Source organism: Lupinus angustifolius, chromosome LG18 (assembly GCF_001865875.1).
Source record: "Lupinus angustifolius cultivar Tanjil chromosome LG18, LupAngTanjil_v1.0, whole genome shotgun sequence".
Lineage (NCBI taxonomy): Eukaryota > Viridiplantae > Streptophyta > Magnoliopsida > Fabales > Fabaceae > Lupinus > Lupinus angustifolius.
The window spans coordinates 11,009,670-11,020,915 of NC_032026.1; positions in this window are offsets into that span (position 1 = coordinate 11,009,670).

The window sequence follows — 11,246 nt, forward strand, 5'->3', positions numbered from 1 at the left end:
CCTTTGGCTAAAACAACAAAAAGTATGTAATACAACATTATAACAACTCCATGAACGCAAGTTGTTCATGGTTTCAACAAAATATTTTCATAAGTTCAAGAACATCACCATTTTCGGTTTTGAGGAGAAATGAGTTAGAAAGCGTTTTAGAAAATTTCAACGGTTGAATATGTTCTTGACATTCTCATGAACATCATACTTATATCTCATCAACATCCATTGGTTGAATGTTGAGAGATCAAGGATTGAAGATGGAAGAAACATAAGAGAAAATGAGAGAAAAATGAAGAGATGATTTACCTTCTCTTTGCAATTTTGAAAATGGGAGAGTGTGAAGTGTGAAGTGTGGAAAGCTTAATGAGGGAAGGGAAATCCGATTTTCCCCCTAGGCAATGATGAAAAAATCTCCTAGGGTGGCTAATGATAATTTCATGAGAAATGGGTGAAAGTGATGTGAGATTTGCTTTATGAAAGTTAAATCTCGCATCCCAATGCGAAATGATCACTTCACGGACATGTGCGATAAACATGCTCGAGTATTATCGGCTAATACTCGATCGGATATTATAAATCGCCCGATCTTAATATCCGATTAGAATTTCGGATTTCGGCATTCCGAGTGAAAAATATTTAGAAAGTAGGTATGGACCAGCTCAGGGTCTATCTTGACTCGAAATATGATTACGAAGCCAACGGCGTGATCGAAATTCGATTCCGAGTTACGGAACTCAAAAATAACTTTTTGAGCCGTACCGGGTGGATTTCCCGACAGTGGTTCAAAACCGACTGTCTCCGAAAATTACCAAAATTTACCACAAAATAGGAAATAAAATTACAAGACTAAAACTCAACTAGAGTTTCGTCTAACTCTTTACCAAAAATTCCCAGAAATTCATTTTAGAATATATAATTAATAAAAATATTAATAAAATCTTATAATTCAAAATCGTAAAATTCGCGGTGTTACAGACTTCTTATCCTTACCCAGCAAATGTAATGTATTGATTATGTTCAAAAAATTAAAATAGGGAATGAGTTATGTGATATTAGGCTGATGGAGGAACTCCCTACCTTTCCTGGGGAGCTAATGAAGATCAATGATAGGAGTGGCTCTGATGTAAGTGAATCTGAAGAAGACGAGGAGTGGATGGGTCAAAACCAGAATTGGGGTGAAGCCTCTTTCTCCAATGAAGAAGACGCTGACGTGGAAATACCACCTGCTTTGACGTTTCAAAATCCCCTAGGATGTACTGAAAGTAGTATAAGTGGAAGGGTTGATGTGGACTCTTCAGCTTTCTTGGTTGGGGTTGTTGCAGACAAGACAGACACGCAGGTGGAAGGAGAGCTAATAATAGCATGCTCAGACTCTATAGTCCCCGAAAGCAATTTGGATTCTAACTATTTCGGTGCTTCTAAAGAAAGTAAAAGTGAGACCTTTATTTGTGAAGAAGGAAATAATAAGGGACATAAGGGGCTTGACAAGTTTTATGAGTTATATGATCAAGGGGTTGTGGGAGGCAACATTGAGCCTCATTCATTAAGAACCAATATTCAATCTAGAACAGATGGCAAGTTAAAGGGAAAACTAAAGGCTAAGTTAATCTCAGACCCATTTATGGGCTTTTCAATTGGAAAGACAAAAAATAGTAAACTTAAACAATATGCTTCTAATTCCAAAAAGGCATCTGATCCGAATGGGAAAGGGGGAAAAGGGTTGGGAGGAAATTGAAGAAGGGTGCAAATTATTCTTCTTTGTCTCAACCATTTATTCCTTTGTTGAAGACTGATTTAAAACAGAAAAGAAGAGGTGTGAATGTGAATTCGGTGAAGGGCGATGAAGGTTCTGAGAAAGGTTCATCTCCTTCGAAAAAGTTGGTTTTGGTGTGCGTTAAGGGGAATAATGCTTCATTGGAGGTAGACTCTTCTGTTAGTAATTCTATCTCATATTCCAATGTGAGATGTGCAAACTCTCATCACTTCAAAGAGGGTTATCAGACAGCTGGTAAACTGTGGCAAATTGGGAATTCTATTGGGGTCACTTTTAAAGGGGATGATTTAGTTATGGTGGAGAGGTTAATCGAGTTGGAGTTAAGAGATAAGGCTGGTTGTTCTAAAACCAACCTAGGGGAGCAGAATGGTGATCAATGAATTGTCTTTCATTGAATGTAAGGGGGTTGGGGAGTAGGGTTAAACGGAGGGAGTTGAGGAAATTAGTTCTTTCTAATAAAGTAGAGTTCCTTGGTGTGCAAGACACAAAATTGGAAGGTTGTGATGAGTTATTGTGTCATAGTATATGGGGCAACTCTAAATTTGTTTGGGAGTGTATAATTCAGCGGGTAGATCAGGAGGAATTCTTAGTATCTGGGATGTTTCGTGTTTCTCGAAGATTAATACGGTCAGAGGTGATGGTTTTCTTGCGATTCATGGAACCTGATTATCTTCTCAGGTGGATTGTTATATTGTGAATGTCTATTCCCCTTGCCAGCTGTCTCATAAAGACGTCTTTGGGAGGAATTATATTCTATTAAAAGAAGGTTGAATGTTAATCATTGGTGCTTCTTTGGGGATTTTAATGTTGTTCGTGTGGCTTCTGAAAGGAAAGGAGGGTCTAGGACAAGTAATCTTCTAGAAGTTCAAGATTTTCATAACTGGATTGTTGGAATGGAGTTGTTGGATCTCCCTTTAATTGGCAGAAATTTCACTTGGTTTCAACCAGGTGGTGGCTGTATGAGTAGATTGGATAGATTTCTGGTTTCTCCGAAGTGGGTTGTCACTTGGCCAGGTGTGTTGCAATGGGCTATTAAAAGGAAATTCTCTGACCACTGCCCTATTGTTTTGAGAAATCACGCCGTTCACAAAGCTCCTCCGCCGTTCAAATTTAATAATGCTTGGATTGGTCAAGTTGGGTTCTTTGAGTTGGTGAAGGCAGTTTGGTCTAATCCTGTTAATGGGAGATGGCAAGCCTTTACTTTGAAAGAAAAGCTTAAAATCCTTAAAAATAGGATTAAAGATTGGAGTAAAGAGATTTTCGGGAGTATGGATAAGAAGCTGGATGACATCTCTAATGGCAATCAGAAAATTGATGTTCGTGGTGAAGTTGGGGTGTTGGATAGTGAAGACTTGATTATGAGAAAAAATTTATTGTCTGATTGGTGGCAAAAAGCTTCGGTGAAGGACAATTTACTTTCTCATAATGCAAAGTGTAGATGGCTTAAGGAAGGGGATGCTAATTCTAGTTATTTTCATGCTTGCATAAATGCTAGAAGGATGAGGAATCAGATTATGGGGATTACAATTAATGGCAGGTGGTGCGATGATACTATGGAAATTTCAAATGGCGTGGTTAATTATTTCAGGAAGGTCTTCCATTGTGAGGAGAATTGCATCCCAACTCTAGATGGAGTTGAGTTTCAGAGCATTTCGGCTGAGCAGTTGAGCTTGATTAGTTTGGACTTTGAGGAAGAGGAAATTAAGCAGGTGATCTAGAGTTGTGCAACAGATAAAAGTCCTGGCCCGGACGGGTTTAATTTCAAGTTCTTCCAGGAGTTTTGGGAGGTAATCAAATCTGATATTTGTTTATTTGTAAAGGAATTTCAAGTAAATTCTAAACTGCATAAGGGTCTTAACTCATCATTTATAGCTCTGATTCCTAAGGTTCTCAATCCAGTTAGAATTCAAGATTACAGACCAATTTCTTTGTTTGGTTCTCTGTATAAAATTATTTCTAAACTATTAGCTGCTAGGCTTAAATTGGTTCTTGCCTCGATTATTTCTTCCTCTCAATCGGCTTTTTTGGCGGGTCGGTGTATTTTGGATGCTCCAGTTATTATCAATGAAGTTATTCACTCAGCCAAAAACTATAAGGAAGGTTGCCTCCTCTTCAAGGTGGATTTTCAAAGAGCTTATGATTCAGTTAATTGGAAATTCATTGATTATATGATGTTGAGATTCGGTTTTTCTGAGAGATAGAGGAATTGGATAAAGGATTGCTTATCTTCCACTACAATGTCCGTGTTAGTCAATGGTGTGCCTTCGCAACAATTTTCTGTTTCTAAAGGTATTCGTTAAGGGAATCTTATGGCTCCATTCTTGTTCCTTATGGCGGCTGAAGGGTTTGCAAGAATGGTTAGGATGGTTGTTTCTGGTGGTTTGTATGATGGATTCAAGGTTGGTAGAACGGGGGTTGAAGTTTCTGTTTTGCAATTTGCTGATGATACGATATTAGTTTGCAGTGTTGATATTAAGAACATTTGGACTATCAAGAGTATTCTTAGATGCTTCGAGCTCGTCTCTGCTCTCCGGGTTAATTTCCAAAAAAGGTCATTGATTGGAATTAATGTCCAGGATTCTGTGATTGGGGCAGCGGCTAATTTCTTAGCTTGTAAGGTGGGTGTTATTCCCTTTTCTTATCTTGGAATTCCAGTGTGGGCTAATCCAAGAAGATGCGCAACTTGGAAGATTGTCATTCATGTTGTGTCGAAAAGATTAGCTTCCTGGAAGGCTAATCATATATCCTTTGGGGGAGACTAATCCTCATTAATTCTATCCTTAACAGTGTTCCAATTTATATGTTGTCTCTGTTCAAAGCTCCCAAAAAGGTAATTTTGAGGTTGATATCCATTCAAAGATCCTTCTTGTGGGGGAATAAATTTGGGGGTAGAGGGATCCCTTGGGTGTCGTGGAAAGATGTGTGTAAACCAAAAAAAATGGTGGTCTTGGTGTCAAAGATTTGTACTTATTTAATAGAGCCTTACTTTGCAAATGGAAATGGAGAAGATTTCAGGAAACTCATTCCTTGTGGGTTCAGGTTATAAATTCCAAATATGGGACTGATTTGAATATAGTGTCCTCCTCTTCAGACTCGTCTTGGTTGGAAGTGGATTTTGGATGCTTCAGGTACTTATGTTGTGAAGACGGCTTACATGGAAGTGGTGGATAATGTCTTAGTTGAATTGGGAGATTTAAATTCTGATCAGAGAGCCTTAAACATCTTGTTGCAGAAGTGTTGGCTGTCTACAGCTCCGCTTAAGGTGTGTTGTTTTATTTGGAAGGCTTTTAGAGGTAGACTGACTTCTAAAGAGACTTTATTTAACCGTAATATTATTCATAGTGAGGTTGATGTAAGTTGTTCTATTTGTTTAAATTGCTCAAAGTCTTTAGAACATTTGTTTTTATCTTGTAATTGGGTTATTATGTTGTGGTCTGAATTCTATGCTTGGCTAAAGATCCCTCTCATAATTCCGCAATCTATTGGGGGTTTTCTTCTTCTTCATGATTCTTATTGGAAACCAGAAAAAGGGAGGAAAATTTGGAGAACACTATGGGTCGTGTTATGTGGTCTATTTGGTTGATGAGGAATGAAGCCACTTTCAATGAGAAGAAGGTTTGTCATCTTAAGGTGTTAGATTTAATCCTAGTTAGAACTTGGCTTTGATATTCTTCTAAATGTGGATGTAATTTTTTCCTTTTAATCAATGGTGTATGGATCCTTGGTTTTGTATCCATAATCATTCTAGTATGATTAAAATGTAACTTCCTTATTTGGGTTAGCACCCCTTGTGCTATTCTAATACATTGTTAATTTGCTGTTTCAAAAAAAAGTTTGATGGTTTTGCTTTTGAGTCTTTTGGTCTTTCTGATAAAATAATAATAATAATAATAAGTGACAAAGCTTATTTCTTAATATCAAGTGTTCAACGCTACTAATACATTTAGGATTCTAAGCATAAGAAACTAAAATTAACATAGAATTTGAGCTTATTTCACCATCTATATCATTAACTAGAACACAATTTGGTGTTTATGGTGCCCAACTTGCCATTTTCTCCCAATTCAAGAAAGTGTCCCAACTATGAAAGAAACCTTGAAAAAGGTAATATTCCATGATGTAGTGTTACTTATATAATATTTTTAATTGAAATGTTTATAAAATTTCTATAAACTTTATGTTTTTATAGGACTATTTTTCTTTCCTTAAATTTTATTTGTTTGTAAAATTGGTCTATAATAAAGATGGTTTTAAACTACCAATAGACCAATAAGAAGATTATTATCATTAGACTCAACATTAGAAATATAATAGTACATATTAGTCACTTTGATAGTAGGATGAGATTGTCTTCAAAATACAAATTGTTTGATTAGTAATAAAAAATATTTCATTGTGACAATTTATAAAAGACATAAAGTTATGAGAAGTTTTTATGTACCTTTCCATTAACTAAATAGTATACACCAATAGAAGTTACTATTCTTGATTTTTTAAATGTTATAAACTTACCATCTTATCATAATTTAATATAGCTCCTTAAGTAATACTCATGGAAAACCAACAAATATAGAGAGATAGTAGAAACTTTTAATATCAACAAATGAAAAAATAGTAATGTTGTATAGAAAATATAAAATGACTGAATTTTTTTTTCTAGATGATTATAATACAAATAGAGCAAGTGTATTATTTTAGAAAATCTAGAAATATTAACTATGTTTTCCTCTTCCACTATGAGACAACATTTGTGTGCATTACCTTAAACCATAATTAGAGTGGAAGGATTTGAGAAAAAAAATCAAAATATAGGAAAGAAATTACCATCTTTGATCATTTTAAAAGACTTTTTTAATTAGTATCATTAAATTAAGAAAAAAAAAACTTCATTAAATTTGTCAATAGTGTTAGAAATATATCTAACAAATAGTTCTATAATAGTTACCAAACTTATCATTCGTCGATAGAATTAAAGACTACAACTATCACAATCACCATATTTTTATCCTTACAACCACCATATTATTACGGGATAAGACGTTTGTGCTGTAAAATTACTTTAGAGGTTCATTACTAATTTTAGTTAAGTTTGAGAAAATCTATTTTTATAGTCATAAATATTCTCTTAATACCCATATTTTTCTTTTCTACATATTGAGCCATTGGTTAAGAGAAACTAAACTCTTTTTCATGTAATAAGGGTTAACTATATGTTCATCCTTTTTCAAAATTGTAGTTTTTGTTTGGCATGGAAATAATAATAATAATAATAATAATAATAATAATAATAATAATAATAATAATAATAATAATAATAATAATAATAATAATAATAATAATAATAATAATAATAATAATAATAATAATAATAATAATAATAATAATAATAATAATAATAATAATAATAATAATAATAATAATAATAATAATAATAATAATAATAATAATAATAATAATAATAATAATAATAATCTGATAGGAAGGTATTTATTTTTCATGATGCTAGCTGTCACTGATACATTTGTACGAAACAGTTTAAAATGTCATAAAATGTGAGACTAAAGATATATTCCCTAAGGTAAAGTATAATATGTTACAATGTTGAGTAAGATGTGTCCCACTCAGCCCTTTTCTCCCAACTGCTGTTGTCCCAACTATGATAGAAACCATCCAATTTGATCCACCAATAGGAAAGATTGTGGAGGTCATCGGAGCCACGTGCAAGAAAAGAAGCTCTCAATTTAATAAATGTTACTTCACATCTCTCTCCAATTGCAGCACCCCACGTATAAGTTTGATCAGTAGCTACATCAAATTTTCCTCCAGTTTTACAACTAAAATGCACTTTGTTTGAACTAGGAGGAAGATCAAGTTTGAGGAGTCAGGATCGTAATCATCATTATTGTTAATATCAACAATGGTTTTGTTGAATTGATTCCCTGAACCAATAGAAGCATTACATAAAACAAGTGCAAGGAAGAGAGTGACATAGAATATCGGTGACATTTTTAATTTTCACAGCACACAATGCAAACTTAATTAGACGGGGAAGGTTTGCATTTTGTTTGTAATATATATAGGGAAAATGTATTAAATCTCTCTTAAAAGTTTTGTTATTCATAAATTGATACCATGATCTTTTAAATTATCTTAATTGATGGTTAAATTATTATAATTAAGGGCTAACAAATAACCAAATCAACTTAGTATTCATTCCAAACTCGATACATAATTTAACTTAACAAACTTGATTCATGAATCAAATGAGCTAAACATGAACTTGAAATTAAGCTCGTATATCTATGTATATATATTATATTTATATTTATATTTATATTTATATATATATATTAAATTTAAATATTGTATTTTTATATGTATTATATTTATATTATATATATATATATATTAAATTTATAATTATATTATATATATATATATTATTTTATTTTTATATATATTATTTATATATAAATTAATCTTTTATCTTTATTGTTATTATAATATGACTTTGTATTATTTTTATGTTTCTTGTTGTTATATTATATATATATATAATTTTGTGCAATATTTCTTTTAAAATGAATTAATTATTTAAATTTTCCAAATGAACCAACTCAAGTTGAGCAAAATAGTTCGTGAAGTTTAAACTCAAAACTCAAGTTAAAAAAATAATTATTATCGAACTCGATTGAGAAATTTATTATCAAATTGAGATCTGATTTGATTCGGTTCAGCTCGTTTCTAACCTTACTATAATTATACCATAGATCATTCTGTTCATTTATGGTTAAGTTACTAAAAATAGGCAGAATAAATTTAGATATAACTTTCAAAAAAATAGCACAATCAGTCATTTAACTTAGTTTTTAATTAAATTTTATTTTTCTCTTCAAATTACTTATTTATAGAAACTAAGCATTCATGCTTTTAGAAAACATTTTAAAAATAAAACAAAGTTTGAATATTGAAATGAGGACATTCATGCTTAGATTCAATGAATGAATAACAATAAACTGATCAATCAACATGTAATTAATTATTGTTGAAATGTCAGATTGTCGTCAGGATGATTGTTGAGTTATGTAGTTGGACATGAAATGGAAAATAAAATAAAGATGAGATGTAATATATGGGTCACATAAATAAAAGTTATAAGATGGAGATTTGTCCCCATCATTTTGTCATTATTAAAATAATGGATAATAAATATTGGATGAAATGATTTATTGATATAAATATTACTATATAAAATCAAAACATGCTTAGTAATTGAATTGACATAATTTTTATATACTCATATTATGTCTTTACTATTATATAAATGTAAAATATGTCTGAAAGATATTCAAGTAATTGAATATATATAATTTTAAAACCATTTTCAAATTTCATGGTGCAAATTTTATAATCTCATCTTAGCTCTTCACTCTATGATAACCTCTTTTATCTAAAACTTGTTACTCCCACATTTAAAAATGTTTCACGTTCTCTCTTTCTCATATTTTTCTCCTCCTATTCTACACAATCAACTCCCTTTCACCCCTACACTTAACTGGTGGTCTGGGGGCCTCATTCTACAATTGCAAACTCATCCAACATATCATATTTTCTCATTCTCTAATTAGAAATTATGCTATCATTTGGTAGTAATAAGAAAGTTATTTGGTGTTATTAATGCATATATGATAATAAATCAAACCTAACAATATTACTTTTTTTATATTGATCTTTTAGTCTCTACTATTAATATACTATTTTCTGTATTTGAATTATATTACTCTTTCTCATTTTAAATTGAGTATGATTGTAAGTTGCTTTAGTGAATTTGGTTGATTCTAAAATTGTCTTTTATGTATCCAACAATATGACTCTTTACAATGGTCCTTCTTCTAAAAGATTAATTTATAATAAGTTGCAAATCTTATCTTATATAAGAAATTCTGTAATACTATAATCCTTCATGTAAAAACAAGACATAATGAGAGAGAAAAATATATATTAAGTGTCAAAAAAACAAATATATTACCAATATTCATAATACTAAATTGACTTTGTTAAGAATATCTATATTTTGATTAATAATATATATTTTTCTATTTTCATAAAAATTTAATTTCATATATAACCGAATGCAATAATATTTCTATTGTTCCACATGATCACCATCATTATAATTTATATATATATATTACACATGTTTAATGCCAGCTCAAATACACGTAATATTTCAAAAAAGCAAAGGATGCATGGTGCCGTAACGAGGCAGCCAACCTCAACTGACACTATACATGTCACTGTCCACACCTAATCACATGATAATACTTTTATAACCTCATTCATTAACTTTCATTCATTAATTTTCCATTCAGTTTAATTCTTTAATTCACGTTAAAAAAATGTTTGTAAGGATAGCCGCAACACTCGCTAACACAAAGATGTTCTTAAAATGCTAACAACAATTGTTACAGTTGTTAATGAAGTAAAAAAAACAATCATTCGCGGTAAAAGAGAAGCCAGAGGAATGAAAAAAAAAAGTTGAATTAATGAAGTGGAGACCATAATTTAATGACATATCACTATTTAACTAAGTATCTTTGAAGATAATGTGTTACGGTTGTCTCTAGGCAAGTTTTTCTCGATAAAAGGTAATAGGATCAAGAGCAAAACATGGAAATGATGGGCAAATCACTGCTTCCCTTGGATTTTTAATTATAAAAAATTATATTTGTATTAAATAAGAGGGATTCTATACTATATCATGTATAAAGGTTTCAACATTTAAGTTTGAATTCATTTGTTGCAATAAAAGAATGACCTCAACCTAAATAATTTCAATTTTATGGGGATTAGTTCTTTATCTAAAAAAGTAAAGGAATATCTTTTATAATACCAAAAAAATTCTCTCTATTTAATTTGGTGGAACAAATTGTACGGTTATGATGAATATATTTAAGAGATTAATTTATTATTCTTTAAGATTATACTTCATTAATATTTGATGAACACCATTTTCCAACTTTATTCTTTAATATTATTTATGACAGCCATGTATTGTTTCACGGTAAAGAAAAACAAAGCATTTTTTAAACCTTTGCCTTGTTTTACAATAACTTCATTACTTTTTAAATCTTCAGTGTCAAAAGTTTTTCAACAAATTATCATCTATTTTAAATTATCTTAACTATCATGTTCTATGTCATGCAAATATTTTAGGGCAGTTTCAAAACACATTCTGATAAACTACAAAGTACCTATAAAGTACAAAGTATCTATAAAGTACAAAGTATCCATCCCATTTTTATTCTTCATCCTCGTTTTCTTCAAAATTTCAAATATTTCTCTTCTCTGTCCTATTTTTCTATCTTTTATCATGTTTTCTATTCTTCCCAGTTTTACTACTTAATAATATATAATTTGATGGTCATGGTGCATTCTGTATAGTTTTTATTGTGGTTATTGATTTTGTCAAAAAAAA